Below are 13864 nucleotides of genomic sequence, written 5' to 3'. Positions count from 1 at the left end.
TTACTTGCCCTTATCAACAGGATTCAGCTTGTGAAAAATTCAGTAGTAGGCAAGCCAGTTCAGCAATATGTAGAATTTTCTTTAAAGATGTGGACCTGGCTGTGTGTTCTCCAGAGGACAGTCCTATAGCGATGGGTTGAGATAGGGCCCCCACCCTCCAGTTCCTTATTGACTTCAATTCCACTCTAGTCCTATACTGTAGATGTTTCTTACTACAGAGCTGGTCCAAGGCTTCTTCTGTGAGGATGAAAAGGAGCTTCCTTGTCATCAACAGCAGATGAATCCATTAACTGATGGGTTGTATCCGCCTACCAGCAGGTGGAGATAGCACTGAAAACCCACAGTGACCTTGGACAGCTAGCCCCTTCTGCCTTCAGTATAGCTCTATCTCCCAGCAGGTGTGGAGGTTGCTTGATCAGCTCCTGTACTTTGCCAGTAGAGCAGGGGTGTTGTGGCTAGTGGTGCCCACTTTGAAGGCATACTCTGTTTTGTTCCCTGTCCCTGCCTTACCACCCCCCCCCCCCCCCCCCCCGAGTCCCCCTGTTGCTGCCTGCCTCCAATTTTCCTCTCAGTGTAAAAAAAAAAAAAAAAAGGACGCGCTTTTACAGCATGGCTGTTCTGAGGCTTTCTCCAGAAATTCTGGTTCAGTGCAGCTTGACCGGAGCTCGTTGACTCGCTCTTCTGAGGTGAGAGTGGTGCCCAGCTCCTCCGGGGAGGTTCCCGCGGACAGGGTTCTGTGCGGCGTAAGTTTTGGAGCGAAGCCGCAATTTTATTTCCCTATCATCAAGCCGATCAAGCCATAGACTGGTGGGTTGTGTCCATCTACCAGCAGGTGGAGATAGAGAGCAATCTTTTGCCTCCCTATATGTGGTCATGTGCTGCCGGAAATTCCCCAGTATGTTCTCTATCTCAGCAGGTGTATGGTCACACAGCAGCAGCTCTGGCTAGGTCTCCAAGCCTAATTGTTTGGGTTTTGTTGAGTACCTGGGGTTGAGGGCTCTTCGTGAGCAAGTGCAAACCTGGTGGTGTCAGGTCCCTCCTTTTCTCCCCCCTCCCGCTGGCTCCGTTAAACAAAAAAAAAAAATTTTTTTAACGTTCAAAAAGGATGTCCATTTGCAGCTGCTCACTGGAACAAGTCGTCGCTGCTCGGAGCAAGAAGCAGGTAATTTTTACCTTTTACTAGCGGGCAGGAGGTTCCCCAAACGGTCTCCACGTGGCTATGGCCACGGATGGCAAGGGCGTGAAAAGACACTCCCCAGAAAGCGTTCGTGTGCCTAGCGGGGAAGTGGGGGGATCGAAGGTAGAGTTGCCCTTTTGGAACCGGGAGAGTTCACCGGTTTTTCCTCCGGCGTGGCGGCCTTTCCCGCCTTAGGCGCCCATCTCCCGCTGGCCGCCCTCCCGGTCGTGACCAGCCACGCGGCTCGGTCGGCTTCTTGGGCCGCCCTCGAGATGGGAGACGTTAACAGCTTGGTCGCCCTTGAATCGGGCGACAGTAAGAAGTCGGCGAAATTAAAACGCCCTTCTTCCATATCATCAAGCTGATCAATCCATAGACTGGTGGGTTGTGTCCATCTACCAGCAGGTGGAGATAGAGAGCAAACTTTTGCCTCCCTATATGTGGTCATGTGCTGCCGGAAACTCCTCAGTATGTTCTCTATCTCAGCAGGTGGTGGTCACACACAGCAGCAGCTCTGGCTAGGCCTCCAAGCCTAATCCTTAGGTTTTGTTGAGGCCTGGGGTTGAGGGCTCTTTTGAGCAAGTGCAAACCTGGTGGTGCCAGGTCCCTCCTTTTCTCCCCCCTCCCGCTGGCTCCGTTTAAAAAAAAAAAATTTTTTTTAACGTCTTTAAAGGCGTTTAATTCGACGTTTCTTTAAACGTTCATTGCAGCTACTCACTGGGACACCAGTTCGTTACAGCTCGGAGCGGCAAGCAGGTAATTTTACCTTTTTATAGCGGGCAGGGGGTTCCCCGATTCTTCTCCTCGTGGCATATGGCGTCGGAGGGCGAGGGCGCAAAGGGTCGCTCCCCGGATCGCTGGAGCGCTTCTAGAGGGGATGCGGGGGTTTTACAACCTGATTCGCCCTTGATGGGTGACAGTTTAGTGACCGATGAATGTCCCGGTCGTTCCTCCGGCATGGCGGTTTTTTCCCGCCATAAACGCCCATCCCCCGCTCCTCGCCTCCGCCATCTTGGCCGGCCACGCGGCTCGGACGGCTTCTTCGTGGGCCGCCCTTGAGGTTGGAGACATTAATGCCATGAACGCCCTTAATTTGGGCGACGGCACAAAGCGGCTAAAGTTAAGCGCCGTTCTTCCCGCGCGGCTGCTTCGCGGAGTTTTGCGCCGGACGCCATTTTGGATGCGCAGCATGTCTCTCCCCCGCTATTGCGAGCGCCGGTTGAGAGTGCGTCTAGGGCTGTTGCCCAGGCTGCGGAAGTGCACAGTCTGGGGGGTTTCTCCCCCGAGTTTGTTTTGCTGCTGCATCAGGCTTTCCTCATGCAAAACGCTGCCCCTGCTCCCTCTTCTGATAAAGAGGTTGAGGTTCCCAGAGGTAAACGCCCTCGGGTTGATTTCCAGGCCTTGGAGGACTTTGTCTCCTCCGATGTAGATGAGGGCAGCGTGTCTGAGGTCTCCCAACGGTCCTTTGCGGATTCCTTGGAGGAGATAGATCCCCGCTCGGATGGAGCGGATGACCCCTCTGCAGCGCGGCTTTTTAGCCCAGAGGATTTGCCCAACCTGTTGTTACAGGCCATGGACACTTTGAAGATTTCCTCTCCGGAGGACGTCTCTCCCTCAGCCCCTGTTGGCTCTGCAATTATGCTGGGGACGAAGCGCCCGCCTAGATCCTTCCACGTGCATGAGCCATGCGGCTCAATGGGATGTCCCGGAAACGAGCCTTAAAGTGGCTAGGGCTATGTCCCGCCTCTATCCTTTGGCTGTGAGTGAACGTGAGGCCTATCTGTGGCCTACCGTGGATTCTTTAATCACTGCGGTGACTAAGAAAACGGCGTTGCCGGTGGAAGGTGGCACGGCCCTAAAGGACGCCCAAGACAGAAGATTGGAGGCGGCCTTAAGGTCGTCCTTTGAGGCAGCTGCTTTAAGTTTGCAGGCCTCAGTTTGCGGCTCCTATGTGGCCAGGGCGTGCCTGACTATGGTGCAGCGGGCTTCCCCCTCGGATCTTTCCTTGAGGGCTGATTGGCCGGCCCTGGAATCGGGCTTAGCCTATTTGGCAGACTTGCTGTATGATGTCTTGAGAGCCTCAGCTAAAGGCATGGCTCAGACAGTCTCTGCGCGGCGGTGGCTTTGGCTGAAACATTGGTCTGCTGACCACGCCTCTAAATCCCGCCTGGCTAGATTGCCTTTTAAAGGCAAGCTGCTCTTTGGGGTCGAGCTGGACAAAATCGTGACCGATCTCGGCACGTCTAAGGGCAAGAAATTACCAGAGGTCAGAGCTCGGGCTAGTACTCGTCCCGGTACCTCCAGAGGACGGTTGCTGGAAGCCCGTCGGTACCGCCCGGGCAAGTCGGGTTCCTCTGCCCCCTCTTCCTTCAAGAGGAATTTCTCCCCCAAGCAGCATTCCTTTCGCAGAGACCGCCGTCCCGGAGGTGCTCCCTCCGGTCCTCCCCCAGGGTCTCGTACCCAATGACGGGGCCTTGGTCCACGCCCCAGTGCGGATTGGAGGACGGCTGTCCTCGTTTCTGGGCGAGTGGACCACTATAACTTCAGACGCGTGGGTGCTGGAAGTCATCAGAGACGGCTACAAGCTAGAGTTCTGCCAACCCTTAAGAGACGGGTTTGTACTCTCTCCCTGCAAGTCTCCGGTCAAGCTGTGGCAGTGCAGCAGACCTTGGACAACCTGATCCGCCTGGGTGCGGTCATTCCGGTGCCAAAAAAATCAGATTGGCAAGGGACGTTACTCCATTTACTTTGTGGTTCCAAAGAAAGGAGGTTCTGTCCGGCCTATCCTCGACCTCAAAGGGGTCAATCGGGCCTGGAAAGTGAGGCACTTTCGCATGGAGACTCTCCGCTCTGTTATAGCGGCAGTGAAGGCAGGAGAGTTCTTGGCTTCCTTGGACATCAAGGAAGCGTACCTGCATATTCCCATCTGGCCTCCTCTCCAACGCTTTCTGCGTTTTACAGTCCTGAGACGACACTTCCAGTTCAGAGCCCTCCCTTTCGGGTTGGCTACTGCTCCGCGGACCTTTTCCAAAGTAATGGGGGTCATAGCGGCCTTCCTGCTAAAGGAAGGAGTACAAGTCCATCCTTATCTGGACGACTGGTTGATCCGAGCCCCCTCTTATGCAGAGTGCGGCAAAGCTATGGACCGGGTAGTTGCTCTTGTGAGCTCCCTGGGATGGATCATCAACTGGAAGAAGAGCCAGCTGCGCCCGACTCAGTCCCTGGAGTATCTGGGAGTTCGATTCGACACCCAAGTGGGCAGAGTGTTCCTGCCAGACAATCGGATTGTCAAGCTTCAGGCTCAGGTGGACTAGTTCCTAGTAGCCTCTCCTATTCGGGCTTGGGACTACGTGCAGCTGTTGGGCTCTATGACGGCCACGATGGAAGTAGTGCCCTGGGCCAGGGCTCATATGAGACCACTACAGCTATCTCTGCTGCTGCGCTGGACTCCGATGTCGGAGGATTATGCTGTGCGCCTTCCCGTGGACCCAGCAGTGCGCAAGGCGCTGAGCTGGTGGACGCAGACAGACAAGTTGTCTGCAGGATTGCCTCTGGTGACCCCGGAGTGGATTGTCGTCACGACAGACGCCTCTTTGATGGGCTGGGGAGCCCACTGCTTGGGAAGGACAGCGCAGGGGCTCTAGTCTCCTGCAGAGGCAAGTGGTCTATCAACCTCCTGGAACTCAGAGCCATTCGGTTGGTGTTATTGGAGTTCATCCCGGTACTGGTGTTGTAGCCTGTACGGGTCCTGTCGGACAATGCCACGGCTGTGGCCTATATCAACCGCCAGGGAGGTACCAAGAGCGCCCCTCTAGCCAAGGAGGCTATGAGTCTTTGCCAGTGGGCGGAAGCGAACCTGGAGCAGCTTTCAGCGGCCCACATTGCCGGAGTCATGAATGTCAAGGCGGACTTTCTCAGTCGCCATACCTTGGAGTCCGGAGAGTGGCAACTATCTGCTCAGGCGTTCTTGGACATCACGAAGCGCTGGGGCCAGCCGAGCCTAGATCTGATGGCGTCATCGGCCAATTGCCAAGTGCCGCGCTTTTTCAGCAGAGGACGGGACCCTCGATCCCTGGGAGTAGATGCTCTTCTCCAACAGTGGCCGACACAAGAGCTCCTCTATGTGTTCCCGCCCTGGCCCATGTTGGGCAGGGTGCTAGACCGGGTGGCAAAGCATCCCGGCAGGGTAATCCTGGTGGGTCCGGATTGGCCCAGACGTCCCTGGTATGCGGACTTGATCAGGCTCTCAGTCGACGATCCTCTGCGGCTGTCAGTGGAGCAGGGCCTGTTACATCAGGGTCCCGTGGTGATGGAGGATCCCTCTCCCTTTGGTCTTACGGCCTGGCTATTGAGCGGCAGCGTCTGAGGAAGAAGGGCTTCTCAGACAAGGTCATCGCCACTATGCTGAGAGCGAGGAAGCGCTCTACTTCTACTGCTTACGCCAGGGTTTGGCGTATCTTTGCAGCATGGTGTGAAGCAGGCTCACTTTCTCCCTTCACTGCTCCAATTTCTTCAGTGTTGGCGTTCCTGCAAGAAGGTCTGGAGAAAGGCCTGTCGCTCAGTTCCCTTAAAGTCCAGGTAGCGGCTCTGGCTTGCTTCAGGGGCCGCCTGAAGGGTGCTTCCCTGGCTTCGCAGCCAGATGTGGTGCGCTTTCTCAAGGGAGTTAATCACCTGCGCCCTCCTCTGCACTCAGTGGTGCCTGCGTGGAATCTCAACCTGGTGCTAAGAGCATTGCAGAAGCCGCCTTTTGAACCCTTGTCGAGGGCATCTCTGAAAGACCTGACGTTGAAAGCAGTCTTTTTGGTGGCTATCACTTCAGCCAGAAGAGTTTCCGAGCTCCAGGCGCTCTCATGTCGAGAGCCTTTTCTGCAGTTCATTGAGGCAGGAGTGACTATTCGCACAGTGCCTTCCTTCCTGCCCAAGATTGTTTCTCGCTTCCAGGTGAATCAGCAGCTCTGTCTCCCTTCCTTTCGTAGGGAGGACTACCCAGAGGAGTACTCCGCTCTTGAATATCTGGATGTGAGACGAGTCATCATCAGATACTTGGAAGTGACCAATGATTTCCGGAAATCGGATCATCTGTTTGTCCTGTTTGCAGGTCCTCGTAAGGGTCTGCAGGCTGCTAAGCCTACAGTGGCAAGATGGGTCAAGGAAGCCATTGCAGCGGCTTATGTGGCCGCGGGGAAGGTGCCGCCTATCCAGCTGAAGGCTCACTCCACGAGAGCTCAGGCGGCCTCGATGGCAGAGGCCGGATCCGTCTCCTTGGAAGAGATATGCAAGGCGGCAACGGGGGCTTCGGCTCATACATTCTCCAAGCATTACCGTTTGACTGTGGCTGCACGGGCGGAGGCCCGGTTTGGAGCTTCAGTGTTGAGGTCAGGGATTTCTATGTCCCGCCCTGGGTGAGTACTGCTTCGGTACATCCCACCAGTCTATGGATTGATCAGCTTGATGATATGGAAGGTAAAATTATGTATAATCATACCTGATAATTTTCTTTCCATTAATCATAGCTGATCAATCCATAGCCCCTCCCAGATATCTGTACTGTTTATATTCTGGTTGAATTTTAGGTTCAAGTTTAGCCTTCAGTTACTTCAGGAGGACTTCGTGTTCAAGTTCTTCTTTCACTTGGATTCTTCAAGAGTTGAGACGAGTTTGTGTTACAGTGAGCTGCTGCATTCCTCTCCCCTCCGTTTTACGGGGCTGGATTGAGACATAAATTCTGCCGGCACTCCCTCCCGCTTCGTGCGGCTGTAGGGCAGCTTTGTACCCCTCCCGCTTCGGCGGTGTTAGGGTCAGTCAGCTCCTCCCGCGGTTGCGGTTGCAGGATAAGCCAGATCCCCCCGCATCGGCGGGTGTGGTGTCCCTCCCCCGCGGGGATGAGCTGGACGGATTCCCCTCCCCCACTTGTGTGGGGATGAGCTGGGTTAATTCCCCTCCCCCGTTTCGGCGGTGGTGAGCTGGGCAGAGTGTCCCTTCGTGGGTGTAATTCTCTAAGTGCTGAGTCCTGCGGATGGAGCTTTGATATCGACATACTGAGGAGTTTCCGGCAGCACATGACCACATATAGGGAGGCAAAAGTTTGCTCTCTATCTCCACCTGCTGGTAGATGGACACAACCCACCAGTCTATGGATTGATCAGCTATGATTAATGGAAAGAAAATTATCAGGTATGATTATACATAATTTTACCTTCCCCCGCGGCTCCTTCTCGGAGTTTCGCGCCGGACGCCATTTTGGACGCGCAACACGCCTCTCTCCTGCTACTGGGAGCGCAGATGGAGGGCGCCTCGAGGGCCGCGGCACAGGCTGCAGAAATGCACAGACTGGGGGGTTTCTCCCCTGAGTTCATTTTGCTGCTGCATCAAGCCTTTCTTATGCAGAACACTGCCCCTGCCCACCCCTCTGATCGGGGTGATGAGGCCTCTATACTTAAGCGCCCTCGGGTGGATCTTTTTTTTTTTTGTTACGTTTGTACCCCGCGCTTTCCCACTCATGGCAGGCTCAATGCGGCAGGCAATGGAGGGTTAAGTGACCTCCACCCTCAGGGGACTCGGTCTCCTCTGATGTGGATGATGGCAGCGTGTCTGAGTTCTCCCAGAGATCCTTAGCAGAATCGATGGAAGAGACTGATCCTCGCTCGAATGGAGCGGACGACCCCTCTGCAGCGCGTCTTTTTCGCTCAGAGGATTTGCCCAACCTGCTTGTGCAGGCCATGAGCATTTTGAAGATTGCCTCTCCGGAGGAAGGCTCTCTCTCAGCCTCTGCTGGCTCCGCCATTATGCCGGGTACGAAGCGCCCGCCTAGAACCTTCCACGTTCATGAAGCCATGCAGACCTTAATTTCAGCGCAATGGGATGCCCCTGAGGCGAGCCTGAAAGTAGCCAGGGCTATGTCCCGTCTGTACCCCTTTCCTGAGGGGGAACGGGAAGCCTTTGTCTGGCCCATGGTAGAGTCCTTAATCACTGCCGTGACTAAGAAAACGGCGCTGCCGGTGGAAGGTGGCACTGCCCTGCAGGATGCCCAAGACAGGAGAATGGAGGCGGCCTTAAAGTCGTCCTTTGAGGCGGCCGCTCTGAGTTTGCAAGCCTCGGTTTGCGGCTCCTACGTGGCTAGGGCGTGCCTGACTGTTTTGCAGCGGGCTTCCCCCTCAGACCCTTCCTGGAGGGCGGAATGGCCGACCCTGGAGTCGGGTTTGGCCTACTTGGCAGACTTGCTGTATGATGTTTTGAGAGCCTCGGCCAAGGGGATGGCTCAGACAGTCTCTGTGCGGCGGTGGCTCTGGCTTAGGCACTGGTCTGCTGTCCATGCCTCTAAATCTCGCCTAGCCAAGTTGCCTTTTAAAGGCAAGCTGCTCTTTGGGGACGAGCTGGACAAGATCGTGACGGAGCTTGGCATGTCCAAGGGCAAGAGGTTGCCGGAGGTCAGGGCTCGGGCCGGCAGTGCCCGTCCTGGTCTCTCTAAGGGCCGATTCCAGGAACCCCGTCGGTATCGCCCGGCCAAGTCAGCCTCCTCTGCCTCCGCTTCCTTCAAACGGAACTTCTCCCCCCAAGCAGCATTCCTTTCGTAGGGACTGCCGTCCCGGAGGTTTGTCCTCTGGCCCGCCCCCAGGGTCGCGTACCCAATGACGGGGACCTGGTCCATGGCCCAGTGCAGATAGGAGGAAAGTTGTCCTTGTTTCTGGGCAAGTGGACCAGCGTAACTTCAGACGCTTGGGTTCTGGAAGTCATCAGAGACTGCTACAAGCTAGAGTTCTGCCGACCCCTAAGAGACGGGTTCGTAAACTCTCCTTGCAAGTCTCAGGTCAAAGCAGCGGCCGTGCAGCAGACTTTGAGCAACCTGCTCCTCCTGGGTGTGGTGGTCCCGGTGCCAGTAGATCAGCTTGGCAAGGGGTGCTACTCCATTTACTTTGTGGTGCCAAAGAAGGATCTGCTCGGCCTCAACCTCAAGGGAGTCAATCAGGCCTTGAAAGTTTGGCACTTCCGGATGGAGACCCTCTGCTCTGTAATAGCTGCGGTGAAGAAGGGAGAATTCCTGGCCTCCCTGGACATCAAGGAAGCTTACTTACATATTCCCATCTGGCCGCCTCATCAGCGCTTTCTGCGCTTTGCAGTGCTGGGCCGACACTTCCAGTTCAGAGCCCTCCCGTTGTTGGCTACGGCTCCGCGGACCTTCTCCAAAGAAATGGTGGTCATCGCGGCCTTCCTCCGCAAGGAAGGAGTGCAAGTCCATCCCTATCTGGACAACTGGCTGATCCGAGCCCCTTCCTATGCGGAGTGCGGGAGAGCTACGGACAGGCTCATTGCTCTTCTGAGCTCCTTGGGATGGATCATCAACTGGGAGAAAAGCCAGCTGCGCCCGACTCAGTCCCTGGAGTATCTGGGAGTTCGATTCGACACCCAAGTGGGCAGAGTGTTCCTGCCACACAACCGGAGCGTCAAGCTTCAGACGCAGGTGGGCCAGTTCCTAGCCTCCTCTACTCTTCGGGCTTGGGACTATGTGCCACGATGGAGGTAATGCCCTGGGCCAGGGCTCACATGAGACCACTACAGCACTCTTCTGCGGCGGTGGACTCCAGTCTCGGAGGATTACGCCGTACGCCTTCCTTTGGATCCAGCGGTGCAAAAGGCGCTGAGCTGGTGGCTGAGGCCAGGCAAGCTGTCCGCAGGGATGCCTCTTACGACCCCGGAGAGGGTGGTCGTCACGACGGACGCCTGCTTGACGGGCTGGGGAGCCCACTGCCTGGGACGGACAGCGCAGGGGCTCTGGTCTCCTGCAGAGACAAAATGGTCCAACCTCCTGGAACTCTGAGCCTTTCGGTTGGCGCTTCTAGAGGTTCTCCTGGTACTGGTGCTGAGGCCTGTACGGGTCCTGTCGGACAATGCCACGGCTGTGGCCTATGTCAATCGCCAGGGAGGTACCAGGAGCGCCCCTCTAGCCAAGGAGGCCAAGAAGCTATGCCTGTGGGCAGAAGCGAATCTGGAACAGCTGTCGGCGGCCCACATTGCGGGAGTCATGAATGTCAAGGCGGACTTTCTCAGTCGCCATACCTTGGATCCCGGAGAGTGGCAACTGTCTGCTCGGGCGTTCTTGGACATCACGAAACGCTGGGGCCGGCCGAGCCTGGATCTGATGGCGTCCTCGGCCAATTGTCAAGTGCCACGTTTTTTCAGCAGAGGACAGGACCCTCGATCTCTGGGAGTCGATGCTCTTCTCCAGCAGTGGCCGGCACAGGAGCTTCTCTACGTGTTCCCGCCCTGGCCCATGATGGGCAGGGTGCTAGGCCGTGTGGCAAAGCATCCGGGCCGGGTGATCCTGGTGGGTCCGGATTGGCCCAGACGTCCCTGGTATGCGGACTTAGTCAGACTCTCGGTGGATGGCCCTCTGCGGCTGCCAGCAGAGCGGGGCCTCTTACATCAGGGTCCCGTGGTGATGGAGGATCCCTCCCCCTTTGGTCTTACGGCCTGGCTCTTGAGCGGAAGCGGCTGAGGAAGAAGGGCTTCTCAGACAAGGTCATGGCCACTATGCTGAGAGCGAGGAAGCGCTCTACTTCCACCACTTACGCCAGGGTTTGGCGTACCTTTGCATCGTGGTGCGAGAGGCAGGCTCTGTATCGCCCTTCACTGCTCCAATATCTTCCGTGTTGGCGTTCCTGCAAGAGGGGCTGGAGAAAGGCCTCTCGCTCAGTTCGCTGAAAGTCCAGGTGGCGGCTCTAGCTTGCTTCAGGGGTCGTCGGAAGTGGGCTTCCCTGGCTTCACAGCTGGATGTGGTACGCTTTCTCAAAGGAGTTAATCACCTGCGCCCCCCTCTGCACTCGATAGTGCCTACGTGGAATCTCAGTCTGGTGCTACGGACCTTGCAGAAGCCGCCCGAGCCCTTGCCAAGGGCATCACTGAAGGACCTGACGTTAAAAGCAGTCTTCCTGGTGGCTATCACATCAGCCAGAAGAGTTTCCGAGCTCCAGGCGCTCTTGTGTAGAGAACCGTTCCTGCGATTCACTGAGGCAGGAGTATCGATTCGCCCAGTGCCTTCCTTCCTGCCCAAGATTGTTTCTCGATTCCATGTGAATCAGCAGCTTTACCTACCCTCTTTTCTTAGGGAGGATTACCCAGAGGAGTACCCTGCGCTCAAATACCTGGATGTTAGACGGGTCATCATCAGATACTTGGAAGTGACCAATGATTTCCGGAAGTCGGATCATCTGTTCGTGCTGTTCGCAGGCCCTCGTAAGGGTCTGCAGGCATCTAAGCCTACAGTGGCACGTTGGGTCAAGGAGACGATCGCGTCAGCTTATGTGGCGGCAGGAAAGATTCCGCCTATTCAGCTGAAGGCGCACACTACTAGAGCACAAGCAGCCTCGATGGCAGAGTCCAGATCTGTCTCCTTGGAAGAGATTTGCAGAGCGGCTACTTGGTCGTCGGCTCATACCTTCTCACGACATTACCGCTTGGATGTGGCTGCTCGGGCCGAGGCCCAGTTTGGGGCTTCAGTGTTGCTTTCAGGGATTTCCATGTCCCGCCCTGGGTGAGTACTGCTTCGGTACATCCCACCAGTCTATGGATTGATCGGCTTGATGATAGGGAAGGTAAAATTATGTATCATACCTGATAATTTTCTTTCCCTTAATCATAGCTGATCAATCCATAGCCCCTCCCCGATATCTATATTGTTTATGTTCTGGTTATATTTCAGGTTCAAGTTCAGTCTTCATTTCCTTTCACGAGGACTTTGTGTTCAAGTTCTTCCAATTGAAGTCTCTTCGAGTTGAGACGATTTTGTGTTACAGTGAGCTGCTGCTTTCTCTCCCCCCGTTTTGGCGGTGGCTGGGTTGATAACTAAATTATGCCGGCGCTCCCTCCCGCTTCGGCGGTGTTAGGGTAAGCCAGTTCCCCCCGCGTCAGCGGGTGTGGTTTCCCGCCCCAGCGGTGGTGCGCTGGAATATTTCCCCTCCCCCGCTTCTGCGGTGGTGAGCGGGGCAGAGTGTCCCTTTGTGGGTGTAATTCTCTAAGTGCTGAGTCCTGCGGATGGAGCTTTGATATCGACATACTGGGGAATTTCCGGCAGCACATGACCACATATAGGGAGGCAAAAGATTGCTCTCTGGAGATAGAGAGCAATCTTTTGCCTCCCTATATGTCTCCACCTGCTGGTAGATGGACACAACCCACCAGTCTATGGATTGATCGGCTATGATTAAGGGAAAGAGAATTATCAGTATGATACATAATTTTACCTTCTATCTTTCCCTCCGGGCGATGGCTGCTGAAGGCGTTAAGCGCTGCTCCCGATGTGGTAAACGCAGGTCAGCAGCGGGGCTTTGCAATACGTGCTCCTTAGACGCTTATGCTAGTACGGGCATGGAGAGTGGTGATTCTTCCCGCTCAATGGAGCTGGCAGCGGGTGCCATTTTGGAAGCGCTGCCTGTCTCGACCCTTGCTGTTGCGGAGGAGTCTGAGTGCAGGGGGATGCCTCATTCTGAGGCTGTTAGAGGAGTTCCTTCCTCCGCTTCTAATTCAGGGGCGGAGGGCCAGCGTGAGTTTTTTTTTTTTTTTCCCCTCCCCTGAATTTGTGCTGCTGATGCATAAGGCCTTTATGTTAAAAGGGACTCTGCCAGAGGCGTCTGACACCACGTTACGGGCTGGATTCCCATCCAGGTTTTGATAGTCCAGTGTTGGCTCCTGAGTTTCCTGCTTCCCCCGAGCGTTGGACTGACGCTAAACGTAGATAGGTAAATTCCCCGTCTGACGGTGGCACATCTCCCTTTTCCCCCCTCTGGTCAGGCTATGGGGAGTCTGGTAGGCCCTCATGGACGGATGATCCAGATGAGGGTCCCTGTTTGTCACAGGATTTGTATGATCCTAAAGCGGTGTGGATTTTCCTCCGCGACGAGCTGCCAGCGCTCATTTCTGACGCCTTGCAGGCCCTTTCTATCGAAGATCCAGCCGAGGGCAATGCCTCCTCGGTTAATCCTAGGATGGCTAGTATCAAGAAGCCTTCTCGGGCTTTTCCTGTGCACGACTCCATCCAAGAGCTTATTTCAGCTCAATGGTCTGACCCTGATGGGCCCTTGAAGGTAGCCAGGGCTATGTTTGCCCTCTGAGTGAGGATCACTTGGCCCCTTTTGGGATGCCTAAAGTGGATGCGTTGGTCACGGCCGTGACTAAGAAGACCACTCTCTCGGTGGAGGAAGGGGTCGCTTTGAAAGATATGCAGGACCGGCGGCTAGAATCCGCGCTGAAGCGGTCCTTTGAAATCTCGGGCCTTTCCTTAAGGGCAGCGATTTGCAGTTCTATGCAGCCTGTGCCTGTCTTTCCTGGTTACAGCAGGCGGTTGATCAGCCCGAGGATGGTGCGGGTTCCCTCTCTGAGGTTGGTCTGCATATGGAGTCTGCCCTGTCATTTTTAGCTGATGCCCTTTATGATCTGGTCAGAGCTTTGGCTAAGCAGATGTCTGTGGCAGTTTCTGCCCGCCGCCTTCTTCGGCTGTGGCAGTTTCTGCCCGCCGCCTTCTTCGGCTGTGGCATTGGGCGGCTGACATGGCCTCTGAGCAGAGGCTGGTGAGGTTACCCTTTCGGGGCCTTCTGTTGGAGAGGAATTGGAGAAGATTGTTAAAGATCTAGGGGACTATAAATCCCAACGGTTACCTGAGGATAGGCTGCGGCCTTCTTCCAAAAGTCCTGTTTA

Source organism: Microcaecilia unicolor, chromosome 11 (assembly GCF_901765095.1).
Source record: "Microcaecilia unicolor chromosome 11, aMicUni1.1, whole genome shotgun sequence".
In the NCBI taxonomy this organism is placed as follows: Eukaryota; Metazoa; Chordata; class Amphibia; order Gymnophiona; family Siphonopidae; genus Microcaecilia; species Microcaecilia unicolor.
Note: the sequence above shows the minus strand (reverse complement) of the source record.